This window comes from Bombina bombina, chromosome 1 (assembly GCF_027579735.1).
Source record: "Bombina bombina isolate aBomBom1 chromosome 1, aBomBom1.pri, whole genome shotgun sequence".
Taxonomy (NCBI): domain Eukaryota; kingdom Metazoa; phylum Chordata; class Amphibia; order Anura; family Bombinatoridae; genus Bombina; species Bombina bombina.
In genome coordinates, this window is record NC_069499.1 from 1294765755 (window position 1) to 1294787617 (window position 21863).

A 21863-nucleotide genomic window follows, 5' to 3' on the forward strand; every position below is an offset into this window, starting at 1 on the left:
CAACCATTCCTTCTGGAATCTAACCCCGGCGTAAACTGAGGGCTACCTGTACACTCATTCCAAATCTGATGACTACAACAGACAGTCGACTGTTTACCACTGTGTAACAACACCTTTTCTTTTAATATTACTTATTAAGGGTTTGGGAACTGAAGACACCAGTTGGTTAAGTTTAGCAAGTGGAATTTCCCCCCATTCATCCATTATGCATGTCTTCAGCTGCAAAACTGTACGGGCCTTCGTTGCCTTATTTTGCGCTTCATAATGCGCCACACATTCTCAATCGGAGAGAGGTCAGGACTGCAGGCAGGCCATGCTAACACTCTCAGCTTACGTGACCATGCGCTTGTAATCCGAGCAAAATGTAGTTTGGTGTTGTTCTGCTTATAAATGCAGGGACGTCCCTGGAAAAGATGACATCTGGATGGCAGCATATGTTGCTCCCAAATGTATACATATCTTTCTGCATTAATGGTGCCTTCGCAGATGTGCAAGTTACCCATGCTATGGGCACTGACACACCCCATACCATGACAGACGCTGGCTTTTGGACCTGATGCTGATAACAGCTTGGATTGTTCTATTCCTCTTTGGCCCAGAGAACACAACGGCTGTTTTTTCCAAAAACTATTTAAAATGTTGATTGTTGGACCACAAAACACGATTCCACTGTACTTCTGTCCGTCTCAGATAAGACGGGGCCCAGAGAAGTCGGCGGCACTTCTGGGCAGTGTTGATGTATGGCTTCTGCTTTGCACAGTAAAGCCTTAACTTGCATCTGTGGATGCAGTGGTAAATGGTGTTGACTGACAAAGGTTTACCAAAGTATTCCTGAGCCAATATCAGGATATCCATTACAGACTCATGAAGGTTTTTGAGACAGTGATGTCTGAGGGATCGGAGATCACGCACATTCAGAAGTGGTTTTCGGCCTCGCCCTCTGCTCACTTTTAATTATATTGTGCACCGTAGAAGGGGAAATGCCCAAAATCTTACCGATTTGTCTTTTGGGAAATGTTGTTCTCAAAGTGTTGGATTATTCGCTGACGTATCTATTGGCAGATTGGCGAGCCTTGACACATACATTAAATTCACAAAGTAAAACATTAAATAATGTGTTAATAATGTGTTTTCAATAAAGTACCGGGTGAATTGAATTTTCAAATGACTCTGTTTTTTTTGCATTCTCCATACTGTCCCAACTTTTTCGGAATAGGGGTTGTAAAAAAAATTCCCTAAACTGTTACTTGTAAACAAGCTGCCAGTAATAAAGATGGTGATGACTAGTGGGAGGGCGGAGGGAAGAGAACTGTTTGGGAGGGATTATAGAGATGGGAGAGTGAGGAGGGGTTCTTATACTACAGAAAATAAAAAAGAAATAAGTGAATAATAATAAAAAAAGAAGCTCTAAATGCATTATGGCAGCCTGACTGCCAGTATCTCAGATAGTGGTGACCAGTGAGATGGAAGAGGGCAGTCAGGTGTCAGAGCTAAAATTTAATAATCTGAATGTTATTTATGATGTGCAACCAGGACATTTTAAAAATGTTAACTATAAAATAGCCCATAATTATATTACAGTGTTAACTATGTGCATGTCATGAATTTATATTACTGGTTAGTGGGAAAACAATGGATTGCAATAATGAATTAATTGGCCACCATGTTTTACAGTTTGGCCACATATCTTTTACATCTGTATATTTTTCAAGGTCTGCAATCTCTCCTACCCCGACACACACAAAACACAAATCTGAGAAAAGACTATTTCTTACAGTTTTTGTGAGTCTATTAAATCCAAACGTAGAAATAGATTTCCTGCATGTATTATATATATGAATGTTTTAAACCAAATGGCAATGGTGCAGAATGCAACTAACTTCAATGGCAAAAATCATCCAAGCAGGTTACACTACAAAATATAATTTATTGGAATGTGGACCATGTTTGTGTACAACTACCAGCAATATCTTAAAGGCCCACTGGCTGGTAATTCTATTGTAAGGTAGTGACACCCATCTACGTCAATTGATTAAAAATTATCGCGTGCGCATGCACATATTCCCCCATTAAAATCAACGGAGAAAAGAAAGTTTAAAAAAACATAACACCCGACTATAGCGCAAACAGGATTGCATTTTCGCATTCCCCATAGAAGTCAATGGAGAAAAAAAATTGTTGAAAAGAAACACCAATCACGCAAACAACATCGCATATTCGCATTAGCAAATGTAAAATATTTACAGTAAATACACATTTAAAATCTTTAGTAAATATGAATATTGCATAAATATTGGCTAGATTACGAGTTGGGCGTTAAGGTAAAAAAGCAGCGTTGACAGGTCCTAACGCTGCTTTTTTACGCCCGCTGGTATTACGAGTCTTGCAGATATAGGTGTACCGCACACTTCTTTGGCCTTACCGCAAACCAACTTATGTAAATTTCGTAAAGGCTTTTTTCTATGGGACTTCCATAGCGCCGGTATTACGAGTTTGTCCTAGGAGGCCAAAATGTGAGCGGTACAGCCTCTACCGCCAAGATTCGTAACGCATTTTAAAGTCAGTAGTTATGAGTTTTATGCTACAAAGCTGTAGCATAAAACTTATAACTAAAGTGCTAAAAAGTACACTAACACCCATAAACTACCTATTAACCCCTAAACCGAGGCCCTGCTGCATCGCAAACACTAAAATAAAAATATTAACCCCTAATCTGCCGCTCCCGACATCGCCGCCACCTACATTATACTTATTTTTGTTTTTTTTAAATATTTTTTTATTGGAAAATGGACATAGTTTTACAAACATGAATGTGTAATATTTGCATAACGAGGTAATTGAGGAACAGCATACATGAGCACAGTTTTCTGAAACTAATGCCCAGATAAACAATTTTTAAAGGTGATTAGTCCATAAACGTAAGCTGTGGAAGAAAAAAGGTCAAAACGAATATTCATTTTGTTAACATACATATTGGTTGCTGAGAAACAAGGGTGAGAATAAATTTATATCTAAATAGAGGAATAAACAATTATTACTTGGTAAGAAAAACAGATACCCGGGGAAGGGAAAGGGCAAAGGAAATGAGCCAGAGGTAAGCAAGTGTGTATAAGGTAAGGGGGCCGGGAGAGAAAAGAAAAAAAATTAATAAAAAGGGAAGTGGGGGGGGGGGGGGGTAAGGGGAGGGATGAGAAAGAAGAAGAGAAAGTAGGCGGGAAAGAGAAGAAACAAGAGAGCAGGCCAAGAACAAACTACTGTGAAAGCATTGTGCTATGTTTGCAATAGGTTGGGGACTGGGATGTAATATTGATTATTTAAGCTGCTTCCATTTGTCCCAAATCTGTGAATGTAAGAGAATTTTATTATTCTGGGTGAAGATCGGGAGTTCCATAGGTTCAAGGTAGGCCATCATTTTAATTACGTCTCTCCACGTAGGGGGGGGGGGTCTTTTGTTTCCAGAGTCTGGCTATCGACAGCTTGGCTGCCATAAGCAAGTATATACTAAGAAGGTCAATAGGAGTTGAGGAAGTTTTGATGTGCAAGTGAAATAGCATAGTTTGCGGGGCTTTCCCTATTGAGGGGTCCAAAATCTTGAATTTGTGCACAATCTCAGGCCAAAAAGGTTGTTGAAATTTTGAAAAGCCTAAGGGGAGTAAGATGCCATTGCATGCCTAATTTAATATATAATTTGTGTAATGTGATACAATGAAGGGCTTGCCTGGTGAGCATTATGGCTCTGGACCACTCATCCTGCTTACTGTGAAAATGAAGGGCCTTCTCCCAAGCGATAATGTAATCTGACTTACATATAGGAGGATTCAGCATGTCTCTATAAGAGACCGAAAGCACATGCTGGGCCCTAATGCCATTAGTCCATCTTTTCTCCCAGACTGTAAGCTCCCATAAGGGACGACCAAGGAAAACCCATGATCTCAAAAGGCTGCGTACTCTCCAAAATTCAAACTGTAAAAGTTGTGATGGATTGTATGTAGAGTTGAACTGTGCCAGCCTCATTAATCGTCCGTTAGGGAACAAATCAGCTACACATTGAATACCGTAGTCTCTCCATAGGGACGGATAGGAGTCCCTGAGAGCCATGAGTAAGCCAGAGAAAGAATGAATAGGAGATGGGTGAGGGGCAATCTGTGGTAATGAACGGATTCTATCCCAAAAGCGAAGTGCATGCAAGATGACGGTGTTTTGGATGTTATAAGAGGACCTGACATGTTTGGGTAACCACAAAAGGTCTATTAGTAGAAGTGGATTGGGTAAGGTTGCCTGTTCCAGTTGTTTCCATTTACTATAGTAGGATTTATCATTCCAGGCGAGAATATGAGCTAGTCTCGAAGCTTCGTGATAATAAATTAAGTTGGGGGTGCCTGCGCTGCCACTTATGAGCGGTTGCTGCATAATTCTTGTGGCCACCCTGGGATGTTTGCCTCTCCAAACATATCTGTTGCTGACCAATTGGAACTTTCCAATCAAGGATTTAGGAATGGAGAGGGCGCGAAATAGGTAAGTAAGTTTGGGGAGTAATATCATCTTGAATGCCGCTATCCTTCCCATCCAGGATATACAGGGGACATTCCACTTGTCAGCACTTTTTTGAAATTGTTGGAGGAGTGGATAGAAGTTGGACTCTATTATGGTGGAGACACTACATGACAGGAATACACCTAAGTGCTTAATTTTATGTTGAGACCAGTTAAATGGGTATACTCATTTGAGATCTGTGAGTTCTCTATCCTAAATATTGATAGCATAGGTGTCTGTTTTGTTAACATTAAGCTTATAAAAGCTAATTTGGCCAAAGTTCTTTAACACACAAAGTGAAAAGGGTTGGGAGGGACGGATCACCTAAGAATATAGTCAGATCATCCGCAAATAAAGCAGTCTTCTGTATCGTGCCTGCAATCTCTACTCCCCTAATATCTGAATTCATTCTGATTGCCTCTGCTAACGGTTCCATAATCAGGGAAAAAATTAGGGGGGACAACGGCCACCCCTGCCTGGTTCCATTCGAGATGGGAAAGATGGGGGAGTGGAGACCTAGGTCCCTCACAGAAGCAGATGGTGCAGATTACAATGCTGCAACACAGGAGTGAAATCGCGGAGGAAAATGAATTTGCGTAAGACCTCGAACATATACGTCCTGCTTAACCTATCGAAGGCCTTTTCGGCATCGAGGGCCAAAGTTGTACAAGGAGAGCCTGTTCTTTTAGCTTCAAAGTAGATGTTGAGGATTCCCCGGGTGTTGTCTGGTCCCTCTCTACCCGGGGTGAAGCCCACTTGGTCCCAGTCAATTAATGAGGGGAGAATTTGGAGGCCAGGAGTTTTGCAAAGATCCTCATGTCTGTGTTGATTAACGAGATAGGAGGAAAGTTTTCACAGATATTAGGGGTCTTGCCCGATTTCGGGATAGTAACTATGGTTGCCTCCAATAGTTCAGAGGGAAGAGAACTAGAATGTCTGGCTAGCGAAAATAATCTGATGAGTAGGGGTGAGAGTTGAGGAAGAAATGTCTTATAAAAAAGGGCATTATAGTCATCTGGGCCAGGGGCCTTATGGTTTTTTTAGTGTTTTTTACGATTGCGTTAACCTCAGTTATGCTGAAAGGAGAGTCTAGAAAGTCTTTCTGCGCCTCTGTTAAGGTGGGTAGGGAAAGAGAGTTTAAGAACTTTTGTACTTGAGTCACAGATGGGACGGTAATGTCTACGGAGTTTTCCAAGTTATATAATGTAGAGTAATAGTTTGCGAAAGCGTTTCCTATATCTGATGAAAGACGAACTGTTCCAGTAGGGGTTTTGATAAGTGGGATTTGGGCCTCCGCCATACGCTGTCTCAGTTTATTAGCCAGCAAACGATCAGCTTTGATACCTTTAGCATAAAGGTTTGCTTAAAATGTTGTATTTGTGCTTGGAGTCTTTTGGACTCTAGTTCCTCTATCTGTGCCTTAACCTCCTCCATATGAGTCAAAACCTGGGTGTCAAGCGTGGTCACATGCGTAGAGGTTAGTCCACGAAGAGTCACTTGTAATTGAGCCAAGATACTTCCTAGTTGTTTTCTATGTTCGACTTTGAGTTTGATGAAAAGGCCTCTGGTATATGCCTTAAGGGCGCCCCATAAGCTGAAGTCACTTACTGAGCCGTTATCGTTTATTTTTAGAAAGTGTTCTATCTCGTTCCGTAAGAACATGGTATGCTCAAGAGATGAAAGGATGAATTCAGGTAGTTTCCAAGAAGATCTGTGAGACATGGAAGTGGGGGCTCTTATGGACATCTGAATTGGAGAGTGATCCGACCACACGCTACCAGGCATATGGTTAGATTGAATATGGTCCAGCAGGTGGGGCTCACAGAAAATATAATCTATTCTCTTGTAAGTGTCATGAACCGGAGAATAGTAGGAATAATCCCTAGAAGAGGGATGGTGTGAGCGCCAGGCATCAAATAAATTATATTGGGCAATGAGATGGTTAAATTGTTTGGCCTTCCTAGTTAAAAGAGGGTCACAGGGTTTAAGCTTCGGTGAGCGTCTGTCTTGAGCTGAATCAAGAACCATATTAAAATCACCTGCTAACAGCATATTGCAGGTTTTGGGAATTGAAAGCAGTCTTAAAATTTCTCCAAGTGCTTGGATTTGCCCGTGTTTGGGCCATAGTAGCTTGCTAAGGTATACGGGACATCATCCAATTTGCAGTTAATAATTGGGAACCCACCCTGAGAATCTCTAAATACTTCTAGTTTTTCATATAGGATGCTCTTGTGAATCATTATCGCAACTCCTCTAGATTTCCCTGGGAAGGAGGCTACTTCTACTGCTGGAAAATTTCTAGAGGTTAGGGGTATGGGTGATCCATCTACCCAATGTGTCTCTTGAAGGAATACAATTTGTGACCTAGCGTGGGCTAAGTAGCGTAGAAGTCTACTTCTCTTGTTCAGGGTGTTAAGCCCCCTAGTGTTATGAGAGGTGCAGATAAGTGACATAGCTGTGAGGATTATTCACTTCTGGAAGAAATAGAAGAAAGCAGAAAAAAGGGGGGGGGAGGGCATGGGTCAAGATTGGGAATGAAGGGGGGATGGGTATCAAATGCGAACTATTCCGTCTGTGGTGATAAAGATAATTCAAGGTGTAATGAAAAAAAGTTTTTACAGGTGTGGTATTGTCAAGAAAAAACGTTTAGGTAGTTCATTAGGCGGCCATTTTGCCTGTCAAATGGAAGAGTTAGGAGAAAAGGTGGATTTTCATCAGTGCTTAAATAGAAAAACAAAATAAATAAGGCATACATCATATTCAGCAGTTCAACATTCAACAGTAAGTATAACAGAAACAACAGTGTGAAGGATTATCTATGATAGTTCCTGGGGTAAAGTCATGTCCTGTTCTTGATTCCAACTTGTATTAATGTGATATAGGGATACTATGTAGGAATATTGAAAGGTTGGAATTGGGACAAGTCATACTAATGGTATAGGAGTAGTTACTGTTGATAGGGTGTGTATAAAAGATTTGTTGTAACAGAAGATGTACATTTTATGTGGCTAGGCAGTCTGAAGAGAGTAACTTGTACCGTGAAGATGGTCATGTGTACAGGACACCTATAGAACAGCAGTTCAGAGGTAAACCGTAACTAAAATTGCAAGCATTTGTAGGCGTGCACAGTATTCACATGGCCAGGAAGAGGGTGGAGTGTTGCCTCCAACGTGTGATTAAATTTATGGCGGTGCCTTCAGTCATGGAATCCCAAGCTATAGAATGGGGATTACCATATGTTATGCTTGCTCTTATAGATAGTGGGAAATGAAGCTGTAAGCTCAAAAGTTGTGTCCTGTATACAGCTGCCTACATGGAGTTTAACTCTTTCTATGTTTATGTCTGCGGAACCATCATACATATAACAAAATAACCTAAACATATAACAATGTAAACTAAGTAACCGTTAACATACGGTAGGAACAATCACACAGGTTAGCATATACTTATTGATCAGGTAAAGACACAGGTTAGTATATACTTATCGATCAGAGTTCAGTCATGTTGAGGAGGGATCCTCGGGACTCCCGCCTGGTCTAGAGCAAAGTCCAACCAAGAAGAAGTTCAGGTATAGGATTCAAAAGATCTCTATGATTCTGGGGAGACAGACCTATGCCTTTGTCGATACGCTCATTTGTGGATGAGACTCTTTCTTTAGCTCAGCAGTGGAGGCCGCTATTTTTCTGTAAATGAAGCATGATGTTTATCCATTAGTGATTTTAAAGATTCCATAATAAATGAGGGAGTAACCTCTGTGCTTGCAGATTGTTGGATGTCATGTATGGCTGATAACATGAGTTCAGAGGCCTCTGATCTGGGAGAATCTGGAGCATCCATTTCAGCATGTGATCCAGGATAAGTAGAGCCAAAGTGCTCTATCACTGTTTTTTTGGAGGATAGGGTTGTTTATTATTCTTTTTCCTTGCTGACTGTGACATGATAATGATGTTGCCGAAGCAGGTAATAGCTAAGGTACACTTTTGAGATACACAGTAGGAATTATTGCTCAACCATATAGGACTAGATATATATTTGCATAAGCTGGCACATCAGGATCTAACTGTGCAGCACTGAGAGGGAGACAGGCTAAATTGGTCTATATATATTTATTCCATCTCTGCAGTTAATAGTTAACCGCTCAGGGAAAAAAGAACCAGATTGGGGTAACGATCAGTAAGCAGTCTTTTTTCGTTTCTCTCACTGTGTAAGCTGCTATGGCCGCATTTACTTTGAGAACTGCCTAGAGCAGGTTTCAGGCCTTTGAGGCAAAAGCTACAATCTCAAATACACTTTTTGTCAAGACTCGTGTATGGTGTGTTAGATTAGTGCAGAACATCCGAGTGGCAGCCTGAATTATGAATCTCTCTGTCCTACACTATAAGTGTATTTTTTAACTCTAGGCTACAACAGTGTGCTGGCAGTGTAAACTGGAGCCTGCGCTCTGTGAGCGGTTACATGGGTGGTGCTGTGTTGGATGTTACTCACAATCAGAGCCGATGTGTCACCGTAGCTCTTCTCTGTCTCTGGAGCAGCCCTCTCTGTAGCAAGCGGAGGTAGTAGCAATCAGGAAAGGAGGTAAATGGAGGACTCTGCGTATGATTTTTTTTTTGCAGGCTCCACGTGGGATGCGGTCCAAATCCAAGATGGCGTCACACCCGGGTGGCCGTCGACCCTGTAGTAGTGAGTCATCTTGTCTGCAGGTAAGGTGGATGGTCGGTCTGCTGGTATAGCTGAGGTTGCGGTGTAGTGGAGGAGGCAGTCTCCGGTGTCTTCAGTTGGAGCCGAAATAGGTCGATCACCTTTGAACCTCCGGTAAAAAAGCTCTTAGGTTCAGTTCTCACGGCCGCTGTCTTGCCGTCCTGTCCTGCAATGCCTTAGGGTTTTCAGTCACAGGTGGTTTAATATAGTGGGAGGGTGAGTGGGTTTAAGGGGACGAGTGAAAGTTGAGAGAAGGATAAAAACTTCAGGGCACAGGAGGGAATTGGAGAAAGTGGAGCAGGAGTTCACTGATAGTGCGACCAGCTTCTTCCCGTGTTGGCCCCCCCACATTATACTTATAAACCCCTAATCTGCTGCCCCCAACATCGCCAACACCTTCATTATATTTATTAACCCCTAATCTGCCGCCCCTAACATCGCTGCCACCTACCTACATTTATTAACCCCTAATTTGCCGCCCCCAACGTCGCCGCCCTTATTCTAAATTTATTAACCCTTTAAACCTAAGTCTAACCCTAGCCCTAACACCCCCTAACTTAAATATAATTTAAATAAATCTAAATAAAATTAATATCATTAACTAAATTATTCCTATTTAAAACTAAATGCTTACCTGTAAAATAAACCCTAAGCTAGCTACAATATAACTAATAGTTACATTGTATCTAGCTTAGGTTTTTTTTTTATTTTACAGGCAAGTTTGTATTTATTTTAACTAGGTAGAATAGTTACTAAATAGTTATTAACTATTTAATAACTACCTAGCTAAAATAAATACAATCTGACCTGTAAAATAAAACCTAACCTAAGTTACACTAACACCTAACACTACACTACAATTAAATAACTTACCTAAATTAAATACAATTAAATAAATTAAATACAATTAGCTAAATTACAAAAACAAACAAACACTAAACAAATGACAAGATATTTAAACTAATTACACCTAATCTAAGAGCCCTATCAAAATAAAAAAAGCCCCCCCAAAATAAAAAAAACCCTAGCCTAAACTAAACTATCAATAGCCCTTAAAAGTGCCTTTTGAGTGGCATTGCCCCAAAGAAATCAGCTCTTTTACCTGAAAAAGAAATACAAACAACAGCCAATAGAATGTGAGCTCAATCCTATTGGCTGATTGGATCAGCCAAAAGGATTGAAGTTCGATCCTTTTGGCTGATTGCATCAGCCAATAGGATTTTTTCTACCTTAATTCCGATTGGCTGATAGAATTCTATAAGCCAATCGGAATCTAAGGGACGCCATCTTGGATGACGTCACTTAAAGGTACCTTCATTCCGAAGAAGCCTTCAATTGAATAGGATGCTCCGCGCCGGATGTCTTGAAGATGGAGCCGCTCCACGTTGGAAGGATGAAGATAGAAGATGCCGTCTGGATGAAGACTTCTGCCCGTCTGGAGGACCACTTATGCCAGCTTCGTTGAGAACATCTTGCCGCTTGGATGAAGACTTCTCCCGGTAAGTGAATCTTCGGGGGTTAGTGTTAGGATTTTTTAAGGGTGTATTGGGTGGGTTTTATTTTTAGGTTAGGGCTTTGGGCAGCAATAGAGCTAAATGCCCTTTTAAGGGCAATGCCCATCCAAATACCCTTTTCAGGGCAATGGGGATCTTAGGATTTTTTAGTTAGGGTTTTATTTGGGGGGTTGGTTGTGTGGGTGGTGGGTTTTACTGTTGGGGGGGTTCTTTGTATTTCTTTTTCAGGTAAAAGAGCTGATTTCTTTGGGGCAATGCCCCGCAAAAGGCCCTTTTAAGGTCTATTGATAGTTTAGCTTAGGCTATGTTTTTTTTTTATTTTGGGGGGGCTTTTTTTATTTTGATAGGGCTCTTAGATTAGGTGTAATTAGTTTAAATATTTTGTAATTTGTTTTTTATTTTCTGTAATTTAGTGTTTGTTTTTGTAATTTAGCTAATTGTATTTAATTTATTTAATTGTATTTAATTTAGGTAAGTTATTTATTTAATTGTAGTGTAGTGTTAGGTGTTAGTGTAACTTAGGTTAGGTTTTATTTTACAGGTCAATTTGTATTTATTTTAGCTAGGTAGTTATTAAATAGTTAATAACTATTTAGTAACTATATTACCTAGTTAAAATAAATACAAACTTGCCTGTGAAATAAAAATAAACCCTAAGCTAGATACAATGTAACTATTAGTTATATTGTAGCTAGCTTAGGGTTTATTTTATAGATAAGTATTTAGTTTTAAATAGGAATAATTTAGTTAGTTTAGTTAGTTTAGTTAATGATAGTAATTTTATTTATATTTATTTTAATTATATTTAAGTTAGGGGATGTTAGGGTTAGGGTTAGACTTAGGTTTAATAAATTTAGAATAGTGGCGGCGATGATGGGGGCGGCAGATTAGGGGTTAATAAATGTAGGTAGGTGGTGGCGATGTTAGGGACAGCAGATTAGGGGTTAATAATATTTAACTAATGTTTGCGATGCAGGAGTACGGCGGTTTAGGGGTTAATATGTTATAGTTGCAGTGACGTTGGGGGCGGTAGATTAGGGGTTAATAAGTGTAGGTAGGTTGCGGCAACATTGGGGAGGGAGATTAGGGGTTAATAAATATAATGTAGGTGTCGGCGATGTTGTGGGCAGCAGATTAGAGGTTAATAAGTATAATGTAGGTGGCGTTGATGTCCGGAGCGGCAGATTAGGGGTTAATAAATATAATGCAGGTGTCGGCGATGTCGGGGTGGCAGATTAGCGGTTAATAAGTGTAAGATTAGGGGTGTTTAGACTCGGGGTTCATGTTAGGGTGTTAGGTATAAACATAAATGTAGTTTCCCTATAGGAATCAATGGGGCTGCGTTACTGAATTTTACGTTGCTTTTTGGCAGGTGTTAGACTTTTTCTTAGACGGCTCTCCCCATTGATGTCTATGGGGAAATCATGCACGAGCACGTATAACCAGCTCACCGCTCACTTAAGCAACGCTAGTATTGGAGTGCAGTGTGGAGCGCAATTTTGCTCTACGCTCACTTCTTGCCTGTTAATGCCGGGTTGATAAAAACCATTAATACCAGCGCTGCAGGTGAGCGGTGAGAATAAACTGCAAGTTAGCACCGCACCCCTGTTACCGTAAAACTCGTAATCTAGGCATTTGTTTTTTCATGTTTTCATCTACTTAATGGCAAAGGGCTCTAATGTATATATGTCTATATGTGTATACATATATATTTACGTATGTGTTTATATGTATATATATGTCTGTACTCATATAAATACATTAATATATATGTACACATATATAGGCACATATATATATATATATATATATATATATATATATATATATATATACATACATATACTGTACATACAAAAACAAATTTAGCAATGTATCTGTATGTATCTCAATGTTAAAGTACTTTGGTGGATTTTATTTTCTAACACCCGAGATCTCATATCTTTGAGCCCTTATATCTTTTGTGTGCAATATTATTTTTAAATAATTTTTATTAGACAGTGTTAATACAAGTGTAACTGTATGTTTGAAGGGCTTTGTGCAACTTTTTTGTTTCAGAAAACAGTTTACCACAGCTCTGAGATCGCGGTAAGGGTTGTAGCATAAATCAGGCAATCGTGATTTCGCTCAACTTGTAATATAAGCACAGTTAAAAATGCTTGCGAAAACACGATATCATGCACAAAAACGTTTGCGCCTCACTTGTAATCTAGCGCTAAATTGGCAAGACAATTTTAGGTTTTAAACTGACATGCCATGCCATCAGCCCATCAGTAGATTCTTCTTCTAAATAAAGTGTTATGAATAATCCTTGTAATTCATGTTATTTGATATTTTAGGGTGTCGTAAACTCCTGAGGTTTCTGAAAGCTAGTCTATAATGGCAGGAATAACACATACACAAGAAGGGAAAGGATCTCCTGTAATTGTATTTTTTAATATAAAACTTTGAATAGAAAACATTTTATATTTATAAATAGGGCTAGATTACAAGTAGTGCGCTATTGTTAGCGTGGGACGCAATAGGCAATATATCAACTGCGCTAACTAGTGCACATATTACAAGTTGAAAGCAAATGAGTGCACTCAAGCTCAAACAAAATTTGTACTCACCGTTTTAGCGCGACTGAAGACCTAGCGCAAAGTGTATATAACATATCCATTTTAAGCCTGAAAAATATTTTATTATTATTTATATGAACTATTTTTTAGCAGTGTATTTATAAGTGTAATAGTTTATTTAAATGTATTTATGTTGTGTTTACGCTAGTTCTTCAGTCGCGCTAATCTGGTGACTTTCAATTTGTAATACGCATGCTAGTTAACAATAAGTAGTTAACAATAGTGCGCCACTTGTAATCTTGCCCTTAGTGTTTCTGTTCAAGTTACACAGAAAAGTATTTGTGTACAGCTAGTTTTGTTAAAGGAACATGAAAATCAATATCTAAGCCTAGATTACAAGTGGAACTGTATTTTGTGTGAGATTTAAATGTTAATAGATAAAAGTAAGTGATCACACTTTTTCTAAGGTTTCACTTATTTATTATTAAATGGTGTGTTGATGGTCACAAAAATATATAGAACTTGTTAGAAAAAAAGAAAAAAACAATTAACACACATATGTAATTTAGCAATTACATATATGTGTTAATTGTTCTTTAAGGGCTGATGCTCTATCTGGTAGCTACAACCCTTTAACCAATAACTTACTTTAACTTACACTCTTATAATAATAATCAAGACACGGACACAGAGAGCTGGGTATAAGACCATATCATGGTCATGTTTATTTAACTCTTAAATAAACTCGACTTCAACTGAAGTCATAACTATAAACCTTAACTTGCGGCGGCTCTCGAGGCCTAGTAAAATAATAATAACTCCATATGATTAGAGGTTGAGGCCAGGTGTTACTGCTATTGCAAAATGAAAGGGGGGCCACAAAACGAGGCTCCACCTCATTCCGTCTAGGAGGCGCAGACGTCCTAAAGGATCTTTAGCCAGCAGTCCCGCGGGGCAGGGGCACCCCAGGTCATGCCCTGGGGACATCCCCCCACCCATTAGCCCGACTGTCACCCCTACAGACTCTGCCCTCAGACATTTATGGCTACGACCTCCCGCCTCAAGGAGATACAAATTGGGTGTCTTCTTCAACCTATAAGGCACTGGAAAGAAAAAGCCCTGCAGCAATTTCCACCAGGAAGCACCAAAATTACCGCCAAGGTCTTACATCGATTAGGCCCACTAACCCTATCCCCGCCTTTAGCCTAAGAGACCAGCAACCTTTAGGAAGCCATATGCCTGAATGACGCCACTGAGCTGCTAGTACAACAGCTATCAAAAAGGGGGTGGGAGGGACGGGAACTTTCTTTGTTGAAAATCCCAGGAAGAAGAGGCAGGATCCTTCTAGAACTACCCTTATAACTGGTGAGTCTAAGACCTCCACTTACCTTGCAACAATGTTGCTAACCCACTGAACCAGGGATTTTCACTACCTTGAATTGCACAGGCCCTTAACTCCGTTACAGGAGACCTTGCTACCCTACACTCCCCTTCTTTTTTTCTAACATGTTCTAGATTTCTACAAATGTAAATCACAAATAAAAGGGTCTATCAGCAGGAATGTTTCTTACAATACAGGTGTTTGCATCAATACTGTTGTACAGTGTGAAATGACAGCAACAATTTACATGTGCGAAATTACAGTTTTTACTCCACTTGTAATCTAGGCTTAAAGTGATGGTTAATCCTAGCGTTTGTGAAACGTTAGGATTTTCCAGTGCAACAAATAAATGGGACTTTCAGTCATAAAGTATAAAATACTTCATGCTGAAAGTTCCTTTATTTGTCTGCAACGTTCGCCGCATTGACACCTCAGGCCGCCCACGGCAGAACGCTTTTTTGGAGTGTGGTGATTTAAGCCAATAGTGTGCTAGCTATCCGGCATAATGCCAGCTGACCTGCACAGCTATTGGCTAAGAGGTTAAAACATCATCTCATTGAAAAAATAGCATTCTGCTATGGGAGGCCTGAGGTGCTCAGGACTGCGAAAGCTGTATTTCTCTGTATATTTTATACTTACAATGCTTTTTAATTTAGGGAAGAGTGAAATAGTCAATTTAAACTGATATCTGTAAACCAAAGCTATTGTTTTTATATAATTATTATTACTATTATCATTATTACTGTCATTTTTAGTGTCTAATACAGATAATTTGCTCAAAATGAAATCATCTTAATAAATAGTTGCAAAAATAGAAAACAATTATCAGTGCCCAGTGTGTGTGTTTGTGTGTCCAGCTAACTTCTTGAGAGTTTTAGTTCACTCTCACCTAGATTACAAGTTTTGAGTTTGTGTTTTAAAGCTGAAAAAATGGTCATTTCAGCGTTAAAACAGCACCGCAGCCATTACAAGTCTTGTCAGTATAGCTGTACCGCAAGCCTTTTAGCCTGTAACACAACATCAGTCCCGCACACGTAAAAAGGAAAAATTTTTCATGGGACTTCCATAGCGTATCCATTACGAGTTTTGCGGTGAGGCTAAAAAGCTTGTGTTACAGCCTATACCGACACGATCCGTTCCGCAATCTGAGACCAGTTGTTATGAGTTTTACGCTACAAAACTGTTACATAAAACTCAGAACTAAACTGTCACCAAGTACACTAAACACCCATAAACTACCTATTAACCCCTAAACCAAGGCCCTCCTGCATCGCAAATACTATATTAAAGTTATTAACCCCTAATCTGCTGCTCCCTACATCGCCGCCACTAATAACATTTATTAACCCCTATTCCGCCGCCCCCGGCATTTTCGCCACTATAATAAAGTTATTAACCCCTAAACCGCTGCCCTCCTGCATCGCAAACACTATTTAAATATTATTTACCCCTAATCTGCCGTCCGCCCACATCGCCCCCACTATACTAAAGTTATTAACCCCTATTCAACCGCTCCCCAACACCGCCGCCACTATAATAAACCTATTAACCACTAAACCGTAAGCCCCCCACAATGAAATATACTAAATTAAACTATTAACCCCTAAACCGAAAGCCCCCACATCACAATAAACTAATTTAAACTAGTAACCCCTAAACCTAACGCCCCACTAACTTTATATTAAAATTACAATTTCACTATCTTAAATTAAGTTAAAACTTACCTATCAAATTAAAAAAACTAAGTTTAAACTAGCCATTAAACTAATATAACTATTAAACTAAAATTAAACTAACTACCAATTAAAGAAAACTAAAATACACATTAAAAAAATCCTAACACTACTGTAAAAATTACAAACTAATTACATAAAATACTAAATTACAAAAAATAACAAACACTAAATTGCGAAAAATAATAAACGAAATTATAAAAAATAAAAAAGAATTACACCTAATCTAATAGCCCTATAAAAATACAAAAGCCCACCCAAAATAAAAAAAAACCCTAGCCTACAATAAACTACCAATAGACCTTAAAAGGGCCTTTTGTAGGGCATTGCCCTAAGTTAAACAGCTCTTTTACCTGTAAAAAACCCCACAACAGTAAAACCCACCACCCAACCAACCTCCGAAAATTAAAAAAACCTAACTCTAGCAAAAACCTAAGCTACCCATTGCCCTGAAAAGGGCATTTGTATGGGCATTTAGCTCTTTTTCTTGCCCTTAAAAGGGCATTTAGCTCTTTTAAGAATTGCCCAACCCCTAATCTAAAAAAAAGCCGCTTGAAGGATCTTTATCCCGGCGGCTCCATCTTAATCCAGACAGCTCCATCTTCATCCAGGCGGCATCTTCTACCTTCATCTCGGCGGCGTCTTCTGTCTTCATCCCGGTGGTGCAGAGCGGGTCCATCCTGAAGACATCCGGCGCGGAGCATCCTCTTCATACGGTCGCCACCATAAACTGAATCTTCAATGCAAGGGACACAATTCAAAATGGAGTCCCTTGTATTCCTATTGGCTGATTTGATTTTGGAAATTCAAATCAGCCAATAGGATGAGATCTACTGAAATCCTATTAGCTTTTCAAATCAGCCAATAGGATGAGAGCTACTTAAATTCTATTTCAGGGCATTGGGTAGATTAGTTTTTTTAGATAGTTTTTTTTATTTTGTGGGTTTGGGGGGGTGGGGTTTTGTCATGTTAGTGGGTCTTTGTATTTTTTTTTAGAAAAAGAGCTGATATCTTTAGGGCAATGCCCTACTAAAGGCCCTTTTAAGGGCTATTGGTAGTTTATTCTAGATTAGGTTTCTTTTCTTTTGGGGTGTATTTTTTTTTTTAAATGGGTATTAGAATAGGAAAAAATATTATTATTTTGGATAATACGTTTGTTATTTTGTGTAAGGTTTTTTTTTGGGGTGGGTTTTTATTTTTAGATTAGGGGTTGGGCATTTCTTAAAAGAGCTGAATGCCTTTTTAAGGGCAGGAAAAAGAGCTGAATGCCCTTTTAAGGGCACTGCCCATACAAATGCACTTTTCAGGGCAATGGGTAAATTAGGTTTTACTTTATTTTTATTTTGTGGGTTTGGGGGCTGGGGGTTTGTATATTGCTAGGGGGTGTTTGTGTTTCTTTTGTAGGAAAAGAGCTGTTATCTTTAGGGCAATGCCCTACAAAAGGCCCTTTTAAGGGCCCACAAAAGGCCCTTTTACGGGCCTTGGTAGTTTATTATAGATTAGGTTTTTTTTATTTTGGGGTGTTTTTTTTAAAGGGTATTAGATTAGGAATAATTTTTATTGTTTTGGATAATTTTGTTTGTTATTTTTTGTAATGGTAGTTTTTTTTATTTTTTATAATTTTAGTGTTTTTATTTTTTGTAATGGTAGGTTTTAGTGTAAGGCAGCTTAGGTTTGATTTCACAGGTAAGTTTGTATTTATTTTAACTAGGTAGTTAGTAAATAGTTAATAACTATTTACTAACTAGTCTACCTAGTTAAAATAAATACAAACTTACCTGTGAAATAAAAATAAAACCTAAGCTAGCTACAATATAACTATTAGTTATATTGTAGCTAGCTTAGGTTTTATTTCACAGGTAAGTTTGTATTTAGTTTTAAATAGGTATTATTTAGTTAATAATTGTAACTTTAATTTAGCTCTATTTTAATTATGTTAAAGTTAGGCGGTGTTAGGGTTAGGTTTAGGGTTAGAGTTAGGGGTTAATAGTTTAATTTAGGTTTTTGCGATGTGGGGGGCTGGCGGTTTAGGGGTTAATAGGTTTATTTAGTGGTAGTGATGTAGGAGGCCAGAGGTTTATGGGTGAATAGCTTTATTTAGTGGCAGCGATGTCGGGGAGTGGTGGAATAGGGGTTAACATATTTATTATAGTGTGGGCGATGTTGGGGTGCAGGGGAATAGGGGTTAATAACTTTAGTATAGTGGCGACGATATCGGGAGCGGCAGATTAGTGGTTAATAGATTTATTTAGGTGGCGGCGATATCGAGAGCGGCAGATTAGGGGTTAATAACATTATATAGGTGCTGGCGATGTCGGGGGTGGCAGATTAGGTGTGTTTAGATGTGGGGTTTATGTTAGGGTGTTAGGTTTAAACGTTACTTTTTTGTCCCCATAGACATCAATAGGGCTGCGTTACGGAGCTTTTCATTCCGCGATCGCAGGTGTTAGGTTTTTTTCTAACCCGCTCTCCCCATTGATGTCTATGGTAATGCGTGCACAAGCACGTCAAAACAGCGCTTGTATTTTGTGCGGTATGGAGCTCAATGCAACCATATCTGACGCACAAGCCAGCTGTTTCAAAACTTGATATGGCTGCGCTATGGTTCCTTAAAAACCCTATAGCGCGCATAACTTGTAATCTACCTGTCTGTGATTTATTTCTGATTAAATATCATGAAGTGGATCTTTGATATGTTGTCAACTATGTTTTAGCTAAATTCTATAACAAATGGACTTAAATTACAGAATAAATGTCTGATTTTTGTATTAAAACAAAGAAAAAAAAACAACTTGTTATGGAAATGGCAGAATGTTGTACCCCACCAAATTAAAACTTCACCAGTCACCACTGACTTCCTCCATCATATGTAAATATGCTGAACCTGCACAGTGACTGGTTAGCTCACAGCACAAGCTCATTACATCTTTCCCTAAATAACCACAGCAAAGGAAAACAGGAACATGTATTCCATCATTCTTTTCAATGGATGTATCCCTGAATTGCTCTTGGTTTGCTAAACCTTGTAAATTGTGCTAACAAAATGACAGTGTTAACTGATTTAAAACATCTATTTTGCCATGACTGAAAGTAAAGGGCAAGCGGGAGCTCAACATATCGCTACACTCGTAATCTAGCCCTATATCAGAAATAAGTAAAAAAAATCTCACAATTTGAGAAGCACTTCCAGGTGCTTTTCACGCATACTGAGGTAATACATTTTCCCAGTAGAACCGGCCTCCTGTCATCAGCAACCAACCCCACAGGAAAACTGAAAAAGTTGAGAGAATGCCCTCTATATGGTACATAAAACCATTAGAGGCTCTACAATAGACTAAATCTCTGGTGTAGCTAAAAAAAACTTTGGTTATCCAGGCAGCAGCTCTAGCAAGTCGCTTATTCTGAAGCTGCTGTGGAGATCACGGTATACCGCCGGTTATTATCAGTAATCTACAACATATACCGGTTGCGCAGTCGGTTGTAACTGCTTTCCTTGGATGATTATAACTATGCAGCACCACCTCAAGTTTGTCAGTTTTACAGGCAAATAATTTCGTACGCATTTCATATAACCTCTAAAGAAGGGACTACAATAATGTTTGCCACGTGGGAAATCGCTCTTATAAAAATTATTAACGATAATCTGGTAAAGCAAAAACGTTTATTGATAACATTGTTTGAGAGACTATCACCACTACATCCATCTGATTTATGTGAAAAAAATTAGCCCTGGAGCAGGCAGAGTACACTGAAGTGTGCAACAATAAGTAAGCTGCTAATGGCGGCGGGACCGAGTACAAGGAAGATACTAACAAGTCCGAAGTTATATCTTTGCAGAACAGGTCCTCTTAAATTACTAAAAGGGACTGCTTGCCCACACCAGCACAACATCCTAACACATGTGGAGCACAGGCTATTTGTGACACGTGGTGTCATCAATTCTCAACCTCTTGTTTACAATCGTACCTCTAGGATGAAACCTGTGTTATATGAGCCACTGAGAAGAAGTACAAACGTTCCACCTGGACTGTTTACTTCTTGTTAAATGCACTTTTCAAAGAACTTTGGGTGAGATATTTCATAGACAATCTATTGTTGATGCAGCTGCTGTTTATTTATGGTTGCCTAGTTACCCCTAGCTTGGCAACTGCCACATAATTTTTTGGCTCTGCATTGCATAATTTTTCCATTGCAACGCGTCATTTTCTGTTGCATCCCATCAATGTTGTGTGTTAGTCTCCAGTTGCTATATAGTTGTTTGACCTTCTGCTTGTTCTCTGACCTGTTTTTGGATATTGACTCTGTACCTCTGCTGCCTGTAAGTTGCCAGATATCTGCTTGCTTCTTGACCTGTCTTTGGATATCAGTTCTGTACCATCTCTCTGCCCGGAAGTTGTCTGACCTTTGGCCTGCCTGACCTGCCTTCTGCTGTGACTCTTAGTCATGTTCTGGGACTTATACAACGAGTTGGGATTGTTTTGTTTTAGTCACTTCTCAAAATGTAAATGTAAAAAAAATAATATTACATAATTCTGCACTATGTTTCGTCAGCCTCTTATGGTCTGTTCTTTGCAAAGTATGCTATTGAACTAAATGTAGCACGCTCCCACTCTGGGTATTGCTTCTGGGAATTGTTTCAGTTATAATAAAGTTGAGTTAAATATTGCATGTACTTTGTACTTCTTCCCTTGCAATTGCTGATGACTTTTGTTAGATGCCACTAGGCTGGTTAATTTTATCATATGCTTTATTAATCTGTTGAACATATTTGAAGATTCACATAGCTGTTATTTATACAGAGATACAGTTAGTTATAATATATTGCTGTTACCATGTTGATGTCACTGATAGCAATATATTTTACTGAGCATCGGGGCTGTTAAGTTTAGATGATAGCTTGCCCACTCGGTGGAACATAGTTTAACGTTTACTACTTCTCTACTTTAGAAATAAGGCATAAGGCCTTACCAAGTGAGACCTGATGGATCATTCCCCCCCCCCCCCCTTTTTTGTCAGGTCCAATTATGTAGATTGCTCGAGGAAACATTGCAATATAGGCTTGTCCATTTATTGTATATTTTACATAGCAGATCATGCCTCAGTCTGTCGTCTGAGGTCGAGATAGTGGGCTGGGTGGGCTCCAGGGTTATTGCCTGATGATAGAATCTCTAAAACTTAGCATACTTGTCTATTTGTTAAATAGCCTGTAGCCCATAGTTTCTCCATTCCCATTTTTATTAATCACTTCATCTTTCTAATCAGTTATCTTACTGTAAGGATGTCCAGTCTGGGGTACTCCATTTAGGTCAATATTAAGATGTCCACCCTGACTGATTATATTGTAGTAAAAGTCCCAGATCACTCATTTTTTAGCATTAAGCACCATATCTTTAACATTTAATATTTACTTACACTTTCCTGTGAGATACATAAGGGATATTCC